This window comes from Ictidomys tridecemlineatus, chromosome 6 (assembly GCF_052094955.1).
Source record: "Ictidomys tridecemlineatus isolate mIctTri1 chromosome 6, mIctTri1.hap1, whole genome shotgun sequence".
Classification (NCBI taxonomy): domain Eukaryota; kingdom Metazoa; phylum Chordata; class Mammalia; order Rodentia; family Sciuridae; genus Ictidomys; species Ictidomys tridecemlineatus.
The window spans coordinates 3898427-3921314 of NC_135482.1; the positions used below are offsets into that span (position 1 = coordinate 3898427).

Here is a 22888-nt window from a genome sequence, read left to right on the forward strand (position 1 = left end):
GGAGGAGGGGGGTGTAACTCATTCTGTGATTGGCAGCCTGTAAGGGGTATGGGGACGTGTGGCCGGGGCCACCTCTGGACCAGGTGCAAGTGGAGGGCAGCACTCGAGAGGAAGGGGCTGGGCACTAGGCTGGGGGACCGTCCCCTGGCACGGCTGTTCCTGAGCACAGGGACCTGGGTCACTTGCTTTCCTTCCGAGCTGTAACTCCTACTGAGCAAGTTCCTGAGGCCACAAACTGGGGGCTTCAAACAACAAAGTACTTCTCTCCGAGTTCTGGGGGCCGGAAGTCAGCAGCGGGTGAGCAGGCTGTGCTCCTCCTGAAGGCGCTGGGGGAGGGGCCTTCCCGCCTCCCCCCACTTCGGGGCTCCTGGCGCTCCTGGGCTGGTGGGTGCAACACTGGGTCTCTGCTTCCACATCAACTGGCCATCTTCCCTCAGGCTCTGCCTCGAAGTCTTCAGGGGCCTCGTTGATCCCGACTGACCTCAACCAGAGGGTCTTTTATATCTGCAAAGACCCTCTTTTCCAGTAAGGTCGCATTCTGAGTTTCCAGATGGATGGAGTCTGGGGACACTGCTCAACCCAGTGCGTCTGCCCGTGGAAGCTGGTCATGCCCAGCCCAGACTGGAGCTGGGAGGGAGGGGCTGTTGGGGTGCCAGTCATGCCGGACACTGTGGGCTCCTCCCGGGTGTGTCCCTACAGCCGGGAGCTGAGCTACACATGGCCGATTCAGTGGTGTGGCGACCGTGTGTTCTGAGCCTGGTGGTAACAGATGAGGAAGTGGAGTCCCACGGGGACGGGCGGCTTGTAGAAGCCTCAAGTCTCCTAGGGGGTGGGACAGGGAGCCCCGCGTCCCTGCAGGCTGGATGGCCACGAGGAAGGACAAGAGGCTGCCTGTTCCCCCTCCATCTGTCCTGCTTCTGAACAGCTTCTCCTTGCTGCCAACTGAGGACGAATCCGGGTGACGCCCTCAGCTGGCTGGTTTTCCAAAGGGCGCACACATTAATGTCACACTCTCCGCTCTGGAGAGCCACCGACTCGGGTGAGCCCCAGATTTTCCCGGATGTTCCTGACTCACCATGTTCAGAATAGCTGCTGTGTAACAGCCTCAGAGAGTAAAGCCTCCGGGCCACTCATGACAGCCTTTCCAGAGGGTGTCAATCAGCGCTCTGCCATCGGGGCACACCCGCGAGGAGCCCACTGCGTCCTGTGTGTGGGCACCCCAACAGCTCCATCCCCCAACTCCAGTCTGGCAGAGGCACTGGGTTGGCCAGTGTCTCCCCAAACTCTCTCCTTCTGGAAACTCAGAATGCGACCTTATTTGAAAAGAGGGTCTTTGCAGATACATCAGGTTGAGGTCGTTCAAGGTCAGCAGGGCCCCGAAGACACCAAGGCAGATTATAACAAGCTGGGGCCCATGCGGGCGGGTGGGGAAGCTTGTCTCTGAACTGCAGGTGGTTTTGGAGTGGCTGGTCCCCGGCTGTGGCCTCTTCTCCCCCCCCCCCCCAGCAGGAGACTGGGGAGGAGCCCACCGTCTGGGAGTTGGTCTCTGAGTCTGTCAAATGGGGATGAAGTGACCACCTCTTCCCGGTGAAGTGGAAACAGGACAGGGCCAGCCCATGGGTGTGGAGGCTGGGGATGGCTGATCAGGCCAGCAGGGTCTGGGCCACTGCCGCAGGCCACTTCAGGTCAGGAGGCCAGCTTCCTCCTCTCCTCCAGCACCTGATGGCACACCTGCACTTTGTGTGCCAGGGTCCTCCCGTCCCGGGACAGAACCGAGGTCTCTGCTGGGGGGACAGGGAGTGGGCCGCGGGGCTGCAGCTCCTCCCTGGGGGCTGAAGGCACAGAGCCGGCCTGGACTCCTGGCTGGGCCCGGCTCCACCTGCCCTCCCACGTCCAGGTGTGGTTCCTCAGGTGGAAGGGCACCTCTCGGAGGTTCCTGCCTCCTGGATGTGTGCTGAGGCTTATGGGATGGTGCATTTGGGGTCACTTGTGTGGGGCATTGGCCCCAATCATGCTGACCAATGTTGGCAGGACAGTAAGAGGGCTGTGGGGTGGACCTCCTGCTCCTGGGTCCGGCTGGGGCTCAGGCAGCCCCTAAGGTCTCTCCGGTGGCTCAGTCTGATGTCCCCCTGCCTGTGCTCCGACAGCTGTGCCCTGGTTGAGGACCCTGTCCCCACTCCAGCTATGCCGCTGGAAGGCACAAAGAAGCCACGGCCAGAGCCCTCCTCACAGTGACCTGACCCCTGCTTTTTGCTGTGGGTGGACCGTGGTCTCCTGTGGGTAGAGAGTGCCAGTGGCCAGTTGATGGGGACGCTGTCGGGCTTCTCTCCTCACAGGTGGGCGGGAGGGTCTCTGTCCTGCTGAGACGCCTGTTCCTGCAGGGGGTTCTTGAGTTTGCACACCTTCTCAGCCTTGTCCCGGGGACAGTGGCCCTGCGACCAGGAGGGCGATGCAGCTGTGGCATCGTATTGGTCGGCTGTGCCGTGGTAACAAGTGGACCCACACCTCGGTGGCTGAGGGTGAGTCGAACCGAGCCTAGGAGCTGCCCAGCCGTTCTCCGCCGCAGGGACATGCCTCCTCTGTGCAGCCCGACTGCACGTCCTGCTGGGGTCCATCCCGGCTTCAGGCCCGCTTCCCTGCTGCCCCCTGCCTGGGAGCCCTGTGTGGTGCCCCATGTCTGTCCTGTGACACCCACTGCTGTAATGAGTTTGGTTGAGTGGGGTCCCCCCACGACCCCTGTCCTGTAGCCCTGGACACATGATGGGACTGGGCAGGTGGGTGTGGCCTGGACATAGGTGCTATGTGCAGGTTGTTTATAAAGGGCCACTTGTCCCTCTGGGGCTGTGCGTGCTTCACACCCTCCAGCTCTGGTGCCTTGGTTTGGGTCCATGGAGAATGTTCATGGAAGACCAGTGGGTCACTCTGGGATGGCCCTCGGGTGCTGGGCAGGAGGGGGGTGGAGGGTGCCTCGGTCTCTCCCATTACTGCCTCCTTGTCATCTCCAGTGGACGCCATCTGCACCCGACTGTGGGCTCCTGTGTCCCCACCCAGGCTCCCCACCGTCCCAGAGCCCTCAGTCCCTGCATGTGGCAGGTGTCCAGGAGTGGCTGTGAGGCCCAGCGAGGGGGCAGAGGAGGTCGGGTGCTCTGGCAGAGGCCTTGGCTTCCCCAGGCTGCCCCGAGCGTGAGAAGTGCCCAGTTCCTCTGGGACCCGCAGGGCATGGTTCTCCTGCTCAGGGTCCACAGCAGGGAGGGCAGCCCCAGATTCCAGAGGCAACTCTCCCCTCCAGGAAATGAGGCCCTGAAACATCAAGTGACTGTTCCACGTCCCCAGCTCCTAGGTGGCAGCGTGATCTCTGCGTGAATCCCCCCTTTGTGGGTGGAAAGGGCTTTGCTGTCCCTTGGCCCATTTGCTCCTGAGGCTTCGCGGCCTGTGCCTTCCCTCCGCCCCCTCCTCCAAGCCACGAAGTCCCCTCCCTGACCCCCGTCTGACAGCCGCTGTCTCTGTACTTGCTGTGCAGGTGTCTGGGAAAGAGAGGCGCAGGGGGCAGGTGGGGTTTGGCTTTGGTTTGTGGGTGGCGCTGAGCGTCTAGGACATGAGGTGTCCAGGATGCCCTGTGGTCTGCAGGAGGCAGGGGTGAGACCCGCGGGACGGCCTCTGGAGTCTGGGGTCCTTGCAGAGCCCACGGGGCTGGGAATGTGCCGTCCTTGCTCGAGGTCAGACTCGCCAGAGGCGGCAGATTTTGTTAAGGGCACATTCTTTTTTTGTTGTTGTTAAACAGTTTGTTTGTTATACATGGACACAACACCTTATTTTGTTTATTTTTATGTGCTGCTGAGGATGGAACCCAGGGCCTCACACAGGCAAGGCAAGCGCTCCATCCCTGAGCCACAACCCGAGCCCAAGGCCACCTTCTTGACCGAGAGGCCCCAGGGTCCCACGGGCCAAGCTGACCATGCGCACTGCAGGTGGGGCCTGAGCTGAGTTCTTCCCCGGGCTCGTCCTCCTCCTCTTTGCTTATGTCCCCGTGAGATTGCGTGACACTCGCCACCCTGGGTTGGGGCAGGTGGGGGTGCCGAGCACCTTGCTCTGGTGTGCTGCCCCATCCTGCACCCTGGGCAGCGGTTTCCCTGCCGTGTGGCTTCAGGGGCAGTGCCAGACACTCGTTCTCCCAGGAGTGGTCACTTGCGGTCCTTCGTGGCCTCTGAGGCAGGAAGGGGGTTAACAGCCGAATTCCTGCTCAACCTCAGCACCTCTGGAGACCAGAGATGTGCCCTGAGAGGACGGTCCACCCCTCTGTCCAGCCCCTGTCCCTTGAGGAGGTCAGGAGGGGCTCGCTAGAGGAGGGTGTTTGCACCTGGGGTCAGACGCACCCCTCTCACCGGGTCTTCAAGGCCCCCGCTCACCCCTTTTCGTTTGAAGACCCTCGTGCCCGGCTGCTCTTCACTGAGTGCACCTGGAAGAGACCTCCGCCTGCAAACCTGGCTGGAGAAGCAGTGCTGTCCCCTGTGCCCAGGTGGTCCTCTGCCACCTGGCCACCTGGCCTGAGGGCCTCCCTGGGGCACAGGATGCAGGTGGGACAGACTGACAGTCAGTCACACAGAGCCCCCAGCCGGGTCTTGGGTGTCACCTCCCCCCAGCTTTCTAAGGAGCTGCCCTTGCGGGTGACCAGGCCCTGGCCCTTTAACTCCCGGCTGTGGCTCCCCAGGCCCTCTGCTGCTTCCCCGAGGGAGGAGACCCATCAGGACCCAGTGCTGTTGTCTCCTGTGTCCCACGTCACTGGAGCACTAGCCGCGGCACACAGAGGTCCTCTGCCGTCCATGATACGTCAGGGTGTCTGCCTCGCCTGCAGGGTGGCCAGGTGCCCATCTCTTTCCACTGCGGGACCCTTCACTGCGTGCCAGGCCTCTGCGCTCTCCAGGGGCCTCTCGTTCCTGCCCGGCCCTCGCGGTGCCCAGACCTGAAGTCAGGAGCACTGACCGCCGACGGGTCCCTCAGCTGGGATGGCTTGATCTCCTCCCGACCCCGTTGAGGGCCAGGATCAACGACTGCGTGGCGGGCTCCCCCTGCTGCTGTCCCTCCAGTGGCTCAGCGCCTCCTCCACGTGCACTCTGGGCATCTTTTCTTGCTTGCACATCCTGACTTTGCTGAAGAACCTGGGCCGGCATTGCTATGGGCAGGCATGTTCACACACACACACGCGCACACACACACACACACAGAGCGTGAGGCTCAGCACCTTGCCAGTTTTTGGTGCATGGTCCCATGACAGCAGGTCCATCCACGTCATGTGGCCGCCACCACCAGCCCTCTCGAGAGTGCCGCTGTCTTCCCAGCCAAACCTCTGCCCATTAAGCAGCCCCTGTCCCCTCCCCGTACCGGCAGCCCCGTTTTCCCCCTTGCCTTGACGACTCTAGGCACCTCAGGTGACCGTCACACATGTGTCTTTATTTACTTATTTATTTATTAGGTTTTTAGTTGTAGGTGGACGCAGTGTCTTTATTTTTTGATTTTTGTGTGGTGCTGAGGATGGACTCGGTGCCCCCACGTGCTGGGCAAGCACTGGCCACTGAGCCCCAGCCCCACCGTGTCTTTTTTAGCTGATTTGCCTCCGAGGCCCGTCATGTTGGGTCACATGCCAGAATTCCCTTCTTTTCTATGGCTGAATGGTTTTCCACCCCATGGATGGGCCACGTTGCGTCTGTCTGTCTGTCTGTCCGGGACACGGGCTGCTTCCTACTTTGGGTGTTGTGGACAGTGGTGCTGGTCTGTCTGCAGTCCTGTGGGATCACAGCCCCAGGGGGACTGGACCCTCTCAGTAGTGCAGAGGGCAAGCCTGCGCGGAGCCAAAGCCTTGCCGGTCGTCTCTGGGGCGTCCAGCGTGGCCACGTTCCACCGCACTGTGTCCTGTGACTCGGGGGTCATAGTCCTGACCTCACTGCCAGGGAAGGTGGGGGCCTCCCGCGGGCTCCCCAGCCCCTGGCAGGTCTCTGCCCGGGAGACGTGGCCTGCAGGAGGTGGGACCGGTTCCCTTGGATCTTTCACTCACGAACAGCGGCTAAGATCTGGGCAGCAGAGTCGGGGGTCTCAGGCCCTGCCACCAGTGGTCGCTTTACGGTAAGAAAGATGAGGTTGAGGACTGGCCCACACGCTCCTGCTGTCCCTCCCTCGGCCGTGAGGCCATTCCATAAAGGCTGGGCAGGAGGCTGGGGCCCGGCCACCTCAGAGGGAGGTGCATGGCTCTGAAGATGAGTGGCCTGGGCCTGCAGTGGCCTTCTTTGGAGACAGCGAGCTGTCACGGAAGGAGCCCCACTGTAGGAAGGACGGGGACTCCTGGAGGACTCGGTCGTGGGGCCAGCCTCCCAGCCCAGAGCCCAGCACACGGCGGGGGCTGGAAAGAGGCCATGTGTCCTGCTTGTACCTTCTGGTGCTGGCTTCAGGGACATCCTTGTCCTCATCTCACCAGTTGCGTCTCCTAGACATTTGTTTTCCCGCCCTGGCCACCTCAGCCGCTCTCGCCTGGAGTGGTCCAGAAGCCTCCCGGGAGCTCTTCCAGCCTCCCCTCTTCCAGCCGCGCTGCTGCTCACGCGGTGCCTTGAAGTTCCGCCGTGATGTCGCTCACCTGTGCGTGGACGTCATCCCAGCTCCCCGTTGCCTACAGCCTCATTCCCGTGTCTCCTCCGCTTCTCGCCCAGGCGCCAGTCCCTCAGAGCAGGAGCTGCTGTGCTGGAGCCTGGCGGGGCCCAGAGCCAGCCTGTGCCCGACCTCTCCCCCAACCCCAGGACCTCGGCAGGTGGAGGCGCCAGGCTCCAGGGAACAGTTCCGCAGTCCGCGGCCTGCGGGGTATGATTCAAGAGTTGGTTGCAGTGGACAGATGGCCTCTCCTGTGAGGCCTTGGATCTTTTCTTCAGCCTCATGTCCCAGTGTTAACTGTTGACTGTGTCTGAGACACCAACACCTGCTGGCCCGGAGCTTGGCCAGGCAGGTCTCCTGCTTGGGCTGCCCCCTTGTTTTAACAAGCTCCAACCTGATCCAAAGCCTGGATCATCATTGTACCCCTCAAGAAAGGACCTCTGGATTCCTGTGGGTCACAGTGGTGATTTGATGATCGTGGTGCTGGTGATGATGGTTGATAACTAGTGTGAGGTGACACTGGTGGTGGTGACGATGACGGTGATGATGACAATGATAAAGGTGACGTTAGTGGTGATGGTGGTGGTTTTGATGGAGGTGTGATGATACGGGTGATGGTGACACGTTGATAGTAGTCATGATGGTGACTCAAGGGTGGAGATGGGATGGTGATGCAGAACATGGTGATGTGTGCGATGGAGACCTCGATGGTGACCTCGATGGTGACTGGAGGTGGTGGTGCTGTGGTGACGATGGTGACGGTGATGCTGGAGGTGGTGGTGATGTGATGGTGATGATGGCGGTGGCGATGGTGACTGGAGGTGGTGGTGCTGTGGTGATGGGTGGTGGTGTGGGAGATGCTGCTGTGTCGACAGACACCATGATGGAGTGGTGCTTACGTGATGAGGGTGATGACATCAGGGGTGACAGTGACAGCCACCATTACTACCCCGGTCCTACTGCAGGTGGAAGTGTTTTGTAAGCTGCCTGCATGTAACACCAGCCCTAGGAGGAGACGTGACTCTTGTGGCCAAGGAAGCAGACTGGGTTCTTCACACTTACATAGGGCTTGGCAGTCCTGGAGGCAGATCAGCCATGAGCTGCCGTGTCCTCACCACTCAGCCGGAGGGCGTGAGCACTGTCTGTGGACTGAACAGATGCACCTCACTGGGTGGTGCCAGGGGCACACTAGACACTGAATGTCACTGCTGGTGTTTGTGTCCTGAGGCCATGATGGTGTGTGGGTGTATAGAAGTCACCCAGGGTTACACCTCGGCAGTGGAGTGTCATGTCTAGAGGACACCCTCTTGCGAGCCCCTGTGGAGTTCGTGACAAGATAGCAGAAGACACACATGTGCCACCATCATCTTGAAGATGGTTGTGTTCAGGTAGCATCTGCCAGACAGCTGGGCCCTGTTGACCGTGCACCTGTGTCTGTGAGATCTGCCATTGCTTAACAGGTCTGACAATCCCAGGTCACAGTGTCTGCGTGCCTCCCCCACCTGGGCCTGCAGCTCTCTCGGTGGCCAGCAGGTAATGTTGTGGTTCTAGAAGGGAACCACAGGAACAGATTGCACTCTGAATGTGATTTTCTCAAAAAAAAGTTTTTAATGAAAAAATAATAGGGCAAACAGTCCCACCACCCTACATATTAAATGGATAAACCATGGAGCAAGATTTAAATATAAATAAGTATAACACGTCAAACAGTTTAATTATCGTGCTTAATGCTATACGTGTGTGTGTGTACAAATATATATTCATATTATATTGTGGTACTGGTGATTGATCCCCAGGGTGCTCTACCACTGAACTACACCCACAGCCCTTTAAAAATTTTTTATCTTGAGACTCGTTCCCACTAAGTGGCCCAGGCTGGCCTGGAACTTGGGATCCTCCTGCCTCTGTCTCCAGAGTCGCCAGGACCACAGGCATGCACCACCATGCCCAGCTGTGTATTTTTAAACTCTGAGGTCCACTTTGAAATACAGGGTTCTAGGCTTCCTTCAGAGTCCGTCTTCACCTGCCCCTCGACTGCCTTCATCCGTGTCCCCAAGCTTCCCCTACCTCCGAGGGCCTGGTGCCTCCCTGGTGGGGGTCAGGAGCTTCCCCAGTGGGTGGGGCTCTGTGTAGTGCTTTCCACAGGCGTGGAGCTCCTGGAGGTGAGAACCTAGCTCTGGACAAGGTGGACCCTTGCCCTAGGTGCGGACCAAGAGGAAAAGCGGGGCTGTCATGCTGCTGTAGCCCCTAGTAGATCTTGTATCTCTGGTGTTGATGGTGACTGCTGTGAAGAAAGAGGTCACGCTGGCCACGGTGATACATAGTGGCTGTTGATAAGGAGATAATGATGGATGCTGAAATGGTTATGATGATAGTGATGGTGATAATGAAAGTGACATGGGTAGTGGTGTTGATGAGAGTGATACTGGGGATGATGATGTTGGGATGGTGGTGGTGTTGATGGTGGTGATAGTGATGGTGGTGATAGGATTCTGGTAGTGATGATGATGATGGTAGGATGCTGCTGATGATGGTGATAATGACAATAATGGTAGTGATGATGGTGATGATAATGATCATAGTTGGGTGGTGGTGGTGGTGATGATCATGATGTGATGGTGATGGTGGTGGTGGTGATGAAAGTGACGATGGTGATGTTGATTATTGTGATACTGGCGATGGTGATGGTGGTGATGATCATAGTGGGGTTGATGATGGTGATGGTGGTGATAATGACAATGATGGTGATGAGGGTCACAGTGGGGTGTTGGTGGTGACGATCATGGTGGCAGTGATGGAGACTAGGGCATGGAAAGGAGCTCAGCTCCAGGTCTTGAGAACACTTCTCTCTCACACGCAGTTGAGGTGTGCAGTCTTCCTAAGCCTCAGTTTCCCCATCTGTAAGATGGAGATGACAGCATCCCGTACGGTACAAAGGCCTTTGGAGGTGTTGTGGGAGGACTGTGTTCAGTTTTGATGCCATGACGGAACGGCACGCGGAGAAGGACGCGGCGTTTTATGGGCGGTCTGTGGTGCTGGCAGTGTTCCTCCCGTTGCATGTTGGTATCTGGATGTTTCATCTGCACTGATTCTTTGCTAGGTTAGATTTTAAAACTAATTTCTTCTAATTTTTTTTTTTAATATTTAAAGCACAAAAGGTGCCCTAAGAGCCCTCCACTAGCCGCCCTTTGGCCACATGTTTGGGGACAGGCCTGCCTGCTGGTGCCCACGGGGGTTCCTCCCCAGTCCCTGGTACCCGGGAGGGAGGCCCCTGCCTCGAGGGTGCTCACCCTCGGCCTCAGCCCCAGTCTGCCCCTTCCCAGGCCTGCAGCTGGACCGCCCTGAGGTGGCCCCCTCGGCCTGCGGTTAACTGCCGGAAGGTGAGGAGCCCCCCTCTCCCGCCCCCCTTCAGGTTACTAAGTAGGTCTCTGCCCAGGTCTGCCTGTGCGCACCTTGGCCCTGGGCGGACCTCGTTCTGTCACCTTCAGCCACCTCCATCTCCTCGTCAAGGGGGACGCCTTCCCCTCCTGGCCTCTCCTCCAGCCCCAGGAGCCTCCTGCCTGGCGAAGCTGCTCTGTGTTACACCCTCGCCCTCATGAGCTCCTTAAAAAGAAGCATTGATTTCCAGATAAAAGTCACAATTAATTTTAAATGCCCTCCTTAAACCTTGCTACAAATAATTGCCAGAAACATACAAAGTCTGAAATTAATTAAAATCGACATCTTTGTTGGGTGTGGGCGAGCGTCCCGTTTCTTGGTTTTGTGTGGGAACCGTGTGGCTGTGGCTTGGGCAGAAGAGGGCCCGTGGGATGCCAGGCCGGACCTTGCTGGCCCCGCGGGGAGCGGGAGGAAACGGCGTGGAGTCAGACGGCCGGCATCCTCCCCTTCCTCATCTGTGAAGTGGGTTCGGCAGGACCAGCCTTGCGGGGCTGCCGACTGTGGTGGTGAACAGGTGTGTCCACTCTGTGCCGACTCTCAGCCTCGCTCTGCCCTCCCTGACGTGAGGTGAACAGAAGCTGAGGGAGGAGATGGCCGTGTGCCGGAGCATCTCCTTGGGGCTCAGAGTGGAGAGGTGACAGGATCCGCCGCGGCCTGGAGCAGCAGGTGTTATGGCTTGGACGTGAGGTGGCCCCCAGAAGCTCACGTGTGAGACGGTGCGTGAGGGCTCAGAGGAGAAGTGATTGGGCTGGCCGGGTCTTAACCTGTGAGTCAGTCCCCTGATGGGGGTCACCCAGTGGGAGCTGAAGTGGGGGTGTGGCTGGAGGGGGTGGGCACTGGGGCAGGGCTTTGGGGGCATGTTTGCACCCGACCAGTGGAGCCTCTCTGCTTCCTGATCGTCTTGTGAGCTGCTTCCCTCCGACACACTCTTCTGCCATGATGTCCTGCCCCACCTAGACCCCGAGGAACGGAGCCGCTGTGTGTGGACTGAGACTCTGAAACCGTGAGTCCCCAAATAAACTTTTCTCCTCTATGATTGTTCTGATGGGGGTTTTAGTCACAGAAGCGAAAAAGCTGACACCAGGCGAGAGTCCCGGCAACCCGACTGCCAGCCCCGAGCTGCGTCCCCCACCAGGCCGTCTCCTGAGGCTGGTGATGGGAATTGGCCGCGGCCAAGACACGGGGAGCTGCCGAGGGCCAGCGCCGGGAGTCCTGTGGCCCCTGGGACAGCACGAGCCAGTCCTTGGCAGGGGGCGAGGGTCAGGGTGAGCCAGTCCTCGATCACTATAGTAACCTGCACTCCTGGTGACCGTGGTCAGATTCCACTTCAGAATTCGCAGAATGGTCACTCCAGCTGTCCTTGAGCAGAGCGCCCTGGATAATGCTGTCACCTGTCACGTTTCTTCACTGGTCCTTGTGTGGCTGTTGTTTGGGGCCACGGAGGTGCCATGTCCCCTCCCTCCCTCCGTCCTGAAGGAGCGTGGCCGTGAGCCAGAGCAGCCAGGGAGGAGTCCTCAGGTGCGGCTCTGTACCGGGCAGGTGCTCGGCGGTCGCTTGGCACCTCTGAGTCTTGGTTTCCTCATCTGAAAATGAGAGTGATGTCGTGTGATACCTGGGCTGTTTGCTCACTGAGCTGGGGCCTCCTGTCACCTGCCTTGTACCCGCCTTTCCATGGGGTTCCAGGAGAACAGGCTGCCCTCGGCGCGCTCAGAGCCGGGCCAGAAGCAGACCGAGCTCCCAGCTTGGTGAGTGAGAGGCGCTCAGAGGCCTGAGGGGTCTGGAGGAGAATCGCCAGCCCCCAGGGGCTGCTTGGAGAAGGCCCCCAGGGCTGCAGGGACAGAGCTGCCCAGGAAATGCATTAAGGGAAGCGCAGCTCCGAGGAGCAGCCCCTGGCCTTTGTCCCCTCGGCCTTCGTCGTCCCCACGGCCTTCGACCCCTCGGCCTCCAGGTGGCCCTCTGCTCCTCCCGTCGCCCTCTCCAGCTGACGGGAAGGTTTGGACAGTCAAGGCTGGTTTCTCCTCTAGTTCCTTCTATGCCTTGGGTCCCAGAGACCAGTGGCCACCCCCTCCCCCACGCTGTGTGTCGCAGACGCGGCTGCAGAGGGAACAAAGCTTGGGAGTTATTTATTTCCCGTTTTGCAGAAATGTTTATTTGGAGGCAGCGCAAGGTGGAATGGTTTGATTTGATTAGCAAGTCTAAATGTATTAGCAGCAAGACAGAAACGATATTACAATTAGTGGTAATTAGCTGTGCTGATGACTCCGGGCCGGCGGGCGGCAGATGCTCTTCCTGGTCCCGTTCAGCTGGGAGGGTGCCTTATCCTTGCGGAGGGGCTGGGTTCCCTGGGGGCCGCTGGCCGGTCGTTGTCAAGTCTGAGTAAAGCTAATGAGTCTCTTAAAGAGACTCGTGTGCGCAGCACCCACCGTGTGAAGTGACTGTGGTGTCGGCCGGGCCGGACCTTCCAAGCCGCCCTGCTTAGCACTGTGGGTGACAGTGGCAGTGCCCCTCACTCCCCTGCGCCCAGCTGTGGTGGGGAAGTCCTCCATCACCTTAGTCGGAGATGTGGCAGGTGCCCGGGATCCTGCCAGGTGCGATGCTCACTGAGGAGGTGCCCGGAGCCAAGCAGCCACCCCCTCCCACGATGGCTTCCACAGCAGAGTTGTCAGTGGTGCACCCAGGGACGAGGATGCGCCCAGGTCACTTCTGTCCCCTGCTAGTTCCAGCCTTCTGATGGGCCAAGGTGCCGACATCTCTGGAGAGGAGCCCGGTCTGGTGGTGGGCATGTTCTGGAACCAGGCAGAGGTGGCGGGTGCGCAGTAGTGTGTGTGTGAGTGCCACTAGGGGTGTGGCTTGGAAAGGTCCCTTTACGTGGGGCAAACTTTACCTCAACTGAAAGAAGGCGCTGAGAGAGATTCTCGAAGCTCACCATGGTCACCTGGCGTGTCCCAGAGTGACCATGTGGAGCCGATGCTCCTCCGAGCTGTGCTTCCCTTAAGCATTTTTCCTGAGCATCTCTGCCCCTGGGCCGCGGGGGTCCTTCTCCAAGCAGCCCCTGGGGGCTGGCGGCTTCTCCTCCAGCTTCTCCTCCATCCTCGGGTGGATTTCTGAGCACACGGAGCCCGGGTAGGGGTGTTGGAAGGCCAGGTCTGCTGCTGAGAAGGCAGCTGGAGGGCAGAGGCCCGTGGCACGTTCCCGGGGCCCTGGGCACTACCAGGCAAGCGTGAGGGAGGCCGGAGGGGGAAGTGGGCACAGAGTTGGCCCAGGCCTTTCTGCCTCTGGGTGCCCTCTAGGGGCAGCAGGAAGGGGCCAGTGTGAGCCTCTTGTGGCCAAGAGGAGCTCCAGCCTGCCAGTCCCCAGGGCGACTCTCTGACCCCCTTGTGCCCTCTCAGGCACACACGGCTGACCACAGGGGCCTCTGGCACATTGTTGACCTCTTTCCCACCCGACACGTGAGCCTGGCCTGCGCTGCTGGGTGTGCCAGCCGTCGACCCCTGGGGAGCCACGAGTGGCCCTGGGTAGCAGTGCTCCCCGTGCCCCCCACCCCTCATCACCCGCGTTGTCCCCAAACTGCCAGGGGGATCTTCTGGGCTTCAGATCTGGGCTGGGCCAGTGCAGACCCTGTGGGCGCAGCCGGGACCAGGTGTGCTCTGCCCCCAGCTGTCTGGAGCTGCCCAAGGCCCCGCTTGGAGGCTAGAGGAGAGGTTTTCAGAAACCCAAGTGCATCCCTGAGCCAGCGGCTGCTGTTGGGGCTGGGGCTGTGAGCCTGAAGATGTGCTTACCTGCCTTCCCCCTGGGCGGCGGGCAGGCCTCTCCCGGGATCTCCAGGTGCAGGGGCTGCCTGCGGAGTCCACAGGACTGGCCCAGCCCGTCCCCAGTGGATGTCTTTGGTCCCTTGGAGTGAAGGTGGCCCAGAGCCTACGAAAGGAGCCAGGAGACCAGACAGGACTTCCCAGAACAGGAAGAGAGATGCCAGGGATGCCGAGGGGACCCCAGCGGGATGCCTCTTGCCCCCCAGGTCACTCTACCGCAGAGCAGGACTGACCCGTGTAGAGTGGCAGTGGTGGAACCCTGGAGAGCCTGTAGGGGGCCCCAGAGACCCCTTCTGGTGCCTGCCAAGAGAAGTTCTTCCACCAGTGGACAGGTCCACATCTTCTGGGCAGCCCAGGGAAACAGCAAGTAGAAGCAGCGTAAGCCCTGCTGCCCACTGACCTCGTGGTGCTGGACCACACATCCACCACTGAGTCTGTATGTGAATGGCCAGCGAACAGGTGGCCAAGTCCAAAAAAGCGTTGCAGAAGAATACTTCATGATTCTGCTTATGAAAGTTCAAAAACATACAAAACAGAGTGTCCTTTTAATAATCCACACATGGAACCAGCGTAGTGGTGCACACCTGTAATCCCAGCGGCTCCGGAGGCTGAGGCAGGAGGATCAAGGGTTCAAAGCCAGCCTCAGCAATGGTGAGGTGCTAAGCAACTCAGTGAGACCCTGTCTCTAAATAAAATTCAAAATCGGGCTGGGGACGTGGCTCAGTGGTTGAGTGCCCCTGAGTTCAATCCCTGGTGTACACGCACACACACACACACACACACACACAATACACAAAATACACACGTGGAAAACTGCAAAGAAAAGTAGGGGATCCTGAGCACAAAGGCGGAGGTGAGCTTCGGTGGGCGGGGACTGAGGGCTGACGTTGCTGCCCTTCCTCGGGGTGTGGGCACTCTGTAAGCACCACACGTTTATGACTTCTGGCCTCTCTTCGTTGTGCACTCAAGCATGCCCACGGTTCTTTAGTTCACCTGCAGTCTGGCCTCTGCCTGGGATGGTGAGGGTCTGGTACCTCCTGCTTCCCCGGGGAAGAAGCCACACAGTTTCCACATGGAGACAGAGTGGTCTAGTCATGAAACCGGCTGTGTTCATTGTGAAACCCGAGTTGTAATTTTCCCTTTTTCCCCCTCGGGTGACACAGTGGCCACAATTTAAATTTCATTTTTAACCAAAACTTAAAAGTGACGGCAAACCGATTAGCGCCCTCTCCCCGGTGAGGCGGGAGTGGAGCTGCCGGAGGAGCCAGAACCCTGGCTGGCCTCGTGGTTCAGCACCACGGACAGCGCCGCAGCCGCCTGAGGTCCAGTCAGCCTGGGGAAGGAGAGACTGGAGCCCCCTTCCCTCCTAGGGTGAGGCGGTGGGGAAGCTGCAGGGTGCCCAGCAGGAGCTCAGAGCTCAGAGGTGGTCGGAAGCCTTCCTGCTTTCAGAGGGAAGGGCTGATGGAGGGTTGGACCCGGGGTGAGGGGCCAGGGTGGGAAGACGCCCCACCTGCCACCAGCACTGCCCACCGGGACCAGAGGGGGAAACCAAGGCTGGCATTACCCTGGGTTCGTCTCAGGGCAGGGCTGCTGGAGGAGCTGGGCCCTTGGCCCTCAGTCTCTCTGGGAATGGTGGCCTGGGTGCATGAGGAGCCCGGGGTGGGGACTTCTGCAGGTAGAGGACCGCTGTCTAGGGGAGCTGGCAGGAAGGCCGAGACGGCTTCCCATGCAGGAACAGCCATCTGTCAACGTACCTTTCATTGTGATTCACCTTCTCAGTGGTCGGGCCCTGAGAAGCAGTATGTGGTGGAACCTTTCAATACCACGTCCCACCATTCGCTGAAGCATCCACAGCTCCCATATGCCGTGCTGGCCTGGTTGGATCTAAATCCTGCTCCTGCTGGCCTCTCGATTCCAGCTGTGTGCCCAGCATGGCAGGGGGATGCCATCTGTGTCTCTGTGCTGATTCCTGGTGATTTGCACAGGGCACCCATCAGGCCACATCTGAGCGTGCCGGTCAGGGATGACCAGCCGTGAGCCCAGTACTTCTGTCAACATTACAGTGTGACTCAGTGTGAGGCGTGGGACCTGAGGCCAGGCAGCACACGTGGGCATGTTGGTGAAGCATGTCACACTGGAGCACGGGTGACCCCAGACTCAGGTGTCCCCTTTGTGTCCAAAATCGTTGCCCTGGTTGTTTCTGCTGATCCTGTGTCTTCCCTGCTCCTCTTCCAGCTCGTCCCTGCTGTCCCGGAAGGCCGTGTGGCCCACCTCCTCTGAGCATTCGCAGACTTTGGAGCTGGCCTGGGTCTTCCACAACTGGTGGTGCCACTTGTGGGAGCAGGGCCACACCGCTCTTCCCGTGGTGCCTCTGAGCCCCCTGCTGGGGCTATCTGGGAGCTGGACACTGTAGCTGCCCCGTCTGCTTTCCTGGCCTCCCGCCCAGCAGGGAGGAATTTCCCTCCCATCTCCACTTGAGAACCTCCTGGGGAACCTTGGAGTGGCCTTGGGAGATCCTCGCTGGAGTCTGCGCTTCCGTGGAGGGAGGCCTGGGTTCCCAGGCACCAGGCGCTTCTGCTCTCAGGAGCCACACTTCTCTGCCTGCCTGTCCCTTTCCTCCCCAGGCTGGGGTTTGTCCCCTACTTTCGTTTTCTGCTGAATCTAAGAAGGTTACTGGTGGTCACTTTTTTCTCATTTGGGGGATGGGAGTGGCATCTACTGACCCGGAAGCGGCTGTGAGTATGCCAAAGGGACTTGACCTGTCCCCTGTGCCTCTTTGAGGCCTGGGGTGGGGATAGCATATAGACCAGCAGCGCTGGTCCTCCATCCGCCATCTGGGGCTGGTTCCTGAGGACCTCCAGAGGTGCGGATGCCTGGGGAGTGTGGTTAGTAGAGGGGCATCACGTGTACACTTGGCGCTCACAAATAGCTGGGGGCCTTGGCCCAGACTGAGCTTGTCCCAACGAAGTCACCAGATGGGGTCGCCCAGCTCCTCCCTCTCGAGGCTTTTGCCGTGCTTCTCCTCCTTTGGCTCCCTGGTGTCAGACCCGCCTTCTCATTGGCTCCCTGGGAGATCTGCCTTCTCATTGGCACTTGAGAGAGCCGCCTTCTCATTGGCTCCCTGGGAGATCTATCTTCTCATTGGCTCCCTGGGAGACCTGCCTTCTCATTGGCTCCCTGGGAGACCTGCCTTCTCATTGGCTCCTTGGGAGACCCGCCTTCTCATTGGCTCCCTGGGAGGTCCATTGTCTCATGGGCTCCCTGGGATACCTGCCTTTCCTTTGGCCCCTGGAAGACCCTCTTCTCATTGGCCTCCTGGGAAACCTGCCTTCTCATTGGCCCCCTTAGGAAATCCACCTTCTCATTGGCCCCTCCCCATAGGGAGGAGGCTGAGGGGTCCTACAAGCACATGCAGGGTTGGGGCCAGAGCTGGGGTGTGGAGGCCGCCCTCTGGCCCTGGAGCTGGCGTGAGGGTTCTTGGGCATTACGGGAAGTCAGCGGTTGGAGTCAGGCGGGTTACTGTGCCTACGAGGTTAATATTAAAAGTGCCGCATGTTGGTCGTTCTTTGGGACGGAGAGGGAAGCACCAGGCAGAGGCTCAGGCTGGGGCTCTTTCCTGGACCCGTGGCGTTTGTTTTTGCTAGCGTCCCCTGGCTGTGCTCCGCGCTGGGCTGACCTGGGCGCATGCCACTCCGTCCGGTTCGGATTTGCAGGGGTTAGAACGAGGTCTTTGCTGGTGTGACCTGCCTTGCTGCGCACAGCGCCTTCCCGTCTGTTTTCTCCTTTCCTTGGAGCTTGGCTTTCTGCTGGGATATGGACAGTGACAAGGACAATGGCATGGGCAACTGGATTGCACTACCTTGGGGTGCTCAGACCCTCTAGCAAAGACTCCTCAGCCGCTGCGCTGAAACTGTTGGTGCTGGAGCAGTGGGCGTCTGTGAGCGTCGGTGCACCCTCAGCACCCTGTGCGTCCCATCCCGAGGCACAGCTCAGTGAGGTTCGGCTCAGCGGCACATGACTCCTGGCCCCCCTGCCGGGTCCCGCATGACAGGGTCTCTCCTGTGGCAGATGCCAGGAGGGCGGTCTCACAGCTGGCAGGGCATCCTGGTGGAGTAGCCGAGGCCTCCATTCTGTCGGGACCTGGGCTCCCCTGATCCCCAGAGGGTGCAGTTTCCTCGTCTGCAGAATGAAGACGGCGGAGCCAGCTCCCAGGGTTGAGAGGGATCTGTGGAGAGCTGGAGCTCTGCAAGCTGCAGAGGCTGCTGGGCCGTCGGATGCCTTCCTGGCTTTATCACGGCTGTCGTGGTGCTTGGAGGACAACCTTTGATGTGCAAGGAGAAGCTGGGGCTCTCGAGGACGAAATGCACCAAGAGCCCAGGGCTGGTTCTCCGGCTGCGTCCCAGTAGGGGCTGTCCCCTCCCTGCCCTCCCACACTTTCTATGAGGAACCTGAGGGTGTTTGGCATCCACACATGTGTCCATCTAACTCCAAGTGTCCCCTGACCCCTGTGAGGGACACTGTGGCACACTGACCCAGTTTGTAATTGTCAGGATTCTCTAGAGACCGGCCAGTAGGGTGCGAGTGCGTGTTCATTCTAAGGAGTTGGCTCAGGTGACTGTGGGTCACCTCTCCCTGGACCTGCAGTCAGCATGCTGGAGAGCCTGCGGAGGCCCTGGTGTGACCTCCAGTCCCCGAGGAGCCTGGAGACCCAAGAAGGCCGTTCATTTGGGTCAAAGGCAGGAGATCTGTGTCCCAGCCCAGCGGCCAGTCAACAGGAGCCCCGCTGCTCCGCCTTTTGCTCTCTTCAGGCCTCCAACTGGCTGAACGAGGCTGGCCCATGTGGGAGGGCCCAGCCTTACCCAGAAGCACCCTCACAGACACACTCAGGCACCGCTTGACCAGGGGTCAGGGCCCCCAAATAACCATCTCAGAGTTTACGGGAACATGCGTGGTGGTGGGTTAATACAGGCCTGACAGGGAGGGGTGAAGAGGGGCTTGGGCAGGAGTGGGGTGGGCTTGGGCAGCAGTGGGGTGGCCTTGGCCTTGACGGGTGTGTGGGGAGTGTACCATCACCATCTGGGACTTTCTCTGCTTAAGGCAGTGAGAGGAAAGAAGGATCCTGGTTCTGATGTTGTCTTTTAAGGCCAGCCTCTGCCCCAAGCTGGGTGGCTGGGGAGGGTAGGGGGTCTGCAGGGCCAGCACAACAGGAAATGACCACACAGCGGAGAGCAGATGTGGGAAGGGCTCTGGGTTGGGGGAGGGCTGGGAGGAGCTTTCTTTTTTCCGGGGCAGGTTTGCTGAGCATCCCCTGTGGCAGGCCTTGTGCTGGGCACGGACTCCACACGTTGGAGTCGGTTTCGGAGGAGGGAGGGTGGCAGGTGTAAAGAAGCATGTGATGCCCAGGGCCCATGGAAGAGGCCTCGAGACGCTCGTCACCCCTCAGCATCCCCAGGAGGTGCCCCTGGCCCTGTGTGTGCCCCTTCCCTTTGCTCCCGTAGGCCACACCCCTGCACCTCCCTGAACACCTGCCCCTCTCCTCCTCTGGTCTTTACTGGCCTCTCTCCCAGCGTCTCTGCCTCCTGCCACCAGCTCCCTTTTCAGTTCTCAGCTGTTCCCTGGGGACTTTCTGGTCTCCCTTCCCTTTGGGTAGCACAACTTCCCCACATGGCTGCTTCCCCTGAGCCTGTCACATCCTGAGCCCTGGAGCACTTCCCTGGGTGTCTCCCATCACAGGCTTCTCCTCCCCAGAAGAGCCAAAGTGACTGGCCTCTGGGTCAGTGCCAGGGCAGCGGGTGCCGAAAATGACCCCTCCTCCCAGGGCAGGGGGTGCCGAGATCGATCCTTCCTCTCAGGGCTGGGGCGCTGGTGGGGAGGTCTTGTCCGCCTGGTCCACAGTGGGGACAGATGGCAGGAGTGGAGCACCGGGCAGGGGCGTGAGAAGCTGTGTTGGGACAGTCATCGTTCTGCAGAGCACACTGGTTGTCCTGGGCCACCAGCACGCCTGGACCCTCTGGAAGGCCTGTGCACCTTTCCTGAAGCAGGAGGAGGTGGTCAGCTTGGGAGGATGTTAAGGGGCCCTCAAGGACACAAGGAGGACTCCTGGACACAGATCCAGGTCCTAGAGCAGGAGAAGGTTGCAGGAAGCAAGAGCACTTCAGAATCCCCAGTCCCCTGGAAGGAGGTCCGCCTGGGAGAGGGACAGCCAAGAGCCAGCAGGGGCTGCGGGGCTACGTCATAGCAGCTGGGTTGGAAGGTGGAGGTGGGTAAGGAGCTCAGTGGAGGGGCCCAGGGAGAAAGTGGAGAAAATGGGAAGGTCTCCGTCTGTAAGGTTCAGGTCAAATGAGAACTGACGAGGAACAGTATCTAAGAAACGCCCCGTGTCCCCAGAACTTGAAGGACCCACATTTCCTGATCAAGAAAGTTGGCAATCAAGTGCTTTACCATGAGATTCCAGAACGCTGGGTCCCTGAAGAGCCTCACACTCCGGGAAAAGGATGCCCTGGACTGTGAGGGGCCTGGAGAGCAGGAGCTGCCTCTGCAGCCCCCCAGCCACCACCCAGGTGGCTATCCGGGATCCTGCTGTGGACAGGCGAGCCCAGCACGAGACAATTTATTGCCTTTCTCACAAGGTGCTGGCCAGGTGCTCCACCAAAATACAGTGGACCCTAAAAAACAGGGGCTCCAAATCCCGGAGAGGGGCCGTAGCCTGGGGCGCAGCCTGCGTACATTGGCCTGGGGGCACGGAAGCAGCAGGTTCCAGCGTTCTCTCAGGGGGTGTAGGAAGAATTAGCAGGAGGAACCCCCCAGCCAGGCCAGGAAACTTGAGGCCAGAGAGCAGCTGTGTGGAAAGGGAAGCGGCTGTTGGTTTGCGTGTGCACTCTATAAACACAAATCAAACGTGGTTTTGAATATCCCTCTGTGGCTGCAGGGAGCTGTCGTGCCGGCCCTTTAAACAGCTGTGGGAACTTGGTTTTGTCCCTTCCTGAGGTTATGCACGGAAAGAATCAGGAAAATCCTTTTTCCAAAAGAGCTGGTCCTGGTGGAGTCCGTGCTTTGGTGCCTGCCCTGGCTGGCCACTGTTGTGCCTTGGGCTCCCAGTTTGGAAACCATCCCGGCGGCTGCAGGAAGGCTGTGGGAGGTGGACCTTGCTGGAAGGCAGCAGTGTGGAGGGACCTGAGGAATGGACCTTGCTCGGAGGCAGCAGTGGAGGGACCTGAGGAATTCGGACTTGGCGGGGCTGGTGCAGAGGTAGCGGTGGCTGAGGGATCACATGGCCAGCAGCCACTTGGTACAGCTCCTGCCACCAGAAGACGGGCTGAAGCACACTGGTGGTGACAGCCAGCTCTTCTCCCCGAGCTGGTGTGAGTGGCCGGCTCTTGATTATCCCCAGTCCACTGGGAGCTTGTGAGAGGCGTCCCTCTGAGAACCCCTTCCCAGCTCCCATGACCATGGGCAGGGAGGTCAGAGGCTGAGGAGGGCCACCTCTAGACAGAACCAGCCCTTGGCTCTTTCTAATCTCCTGTTTCCAAAGTGGATTCCAAAAAAGGAAGGCAGGGCCTTGGGCAACCTGGCAGGCGGTCCTGGGGGACCTTCCAGTGGCCTCGAGGTCAAGTTCGCCTTGGTCCTGGGTCCTCTCTGGGCAGCGTGTGGTCCTGTGACGTCTCCACCCGCCCACTCTCCTGGGCATGGCCAGTCTTCCTGCCGTGTGATAAGTCCCAGCATTTCTGTCATTAAACCATACCGTCACGAGGGCTACGTTGCCACCTGCACTGAGTAAATTAAATATTGACGATTTCATCGACGGTTAGATTTAATTTGGAGCCATCTTGCTGGGGCGTAATGGGCAGGAGATGATTTGCTGTTTAATCCTGGCTGTCATCCTGTTAAGTGTTGAGTAACGAGGAAAAGATACACTTGTCAGGGCAAGAGTGTCCTGGCGCCCGACCCTGGGCCAGGCCTCCGCCCCATAAATTGGGAGCCCAAGGCCTTGGGGCCAGTTTCCCAGCCCTCCCTGCTGTTCTAGCAGCGTCTCCCAGGAAGATCCACCCCCACCCCGGGACCCCGGCTTGGTTTCCCTGGGTGGAGCTGCCTGTGGGACCATCCATGGGACACGCCGGAACAGCCGCGTCCTGCTCCCTTTCCTGTGTCGTGAGCTGGGATGCTGGAGCCCTTGGTGGTGGGCCCCGCGAGGTGGTGCCTGCAGGCCAGCCAGGGGTGAGAGGTGCTGACTCTGCTGACTGGGGCTGTGGGGGGGGGGGGCGAGTCCGGGGAGGGGGAGGGCCGGGTTTTGTGGAGCTGTTCCTTTGGCCCGAGGAGCGGGTCGCGCCCTGTGGCCAGGAGGAGGCAGCAGGGGTTGCCTGGTGACGGAGCTACACGGGGTTCCCCAGGACGTTCCTCTGAGGATTGGCCCAGGCAGCGGGTTCACCCCTGGTGGCGCCTACTCCGGGGGCTGGTGCCCACAGGCACCGCGTGTGCCCAGGTCCCCGAGGTCCTCCGTCTTTCTCAGCCCTCAGCGGGCTCGCGCACATCAGAGAAGCGAGGACCCTCTGCCAAGCCCCGAGGCGCCAGTGAGGCCAGAGTGCGTTTCAGTTACCTGATGCCAGGACGGAGTTCAGCGCTGTCGGTGCCCCCCAGAGACCCAGCCCTGGGCCCCTCCTGGAGATGGCGCCTTATCCCCAGACCCCAGTTGACACAAGCAGGAATGTCAACTCCGTTCCAGCTCAGCCGCCTTGCAGGGCTGCCCAGGGTGGGGGTCCTCCCCAGGCCCCTCCAGCCGCCCCGTGGGGCCTGCCTTTCCTGGTGGTAGGAGCTGTGGCTCTGGCCTATTTTAATGTATATTTTTTCCTGAGATATAATTTACATACATTGAAATTCACAGATCTTAATTGTACCGTTGATGAGTTTGACAGTTGTGTACACCCAAGTAACTTACACCCCATCAAGACAGAACGTTCCTGTCACCTCTGAAAACCCACACGCACCCCCGTCAGTCCTTTAAAGAAGTGAAA

At 59.7% G+C, this 22888-nt stretch overlaps 1 protein-coding gene across 4 annotated transcripts in view; it reads left to right on the forward strand.

Moving 5' to 3' along the window:
- Phf21b (PHD finger protein 21B) overlaps positions 1 to 22888 on the forward strand; it is a 65190-nt gene that overhangs the window by 13478 nt on the left and 28824 nt on the right. The gene's annotated exons all lie outside the window — the stretch shown is intronic.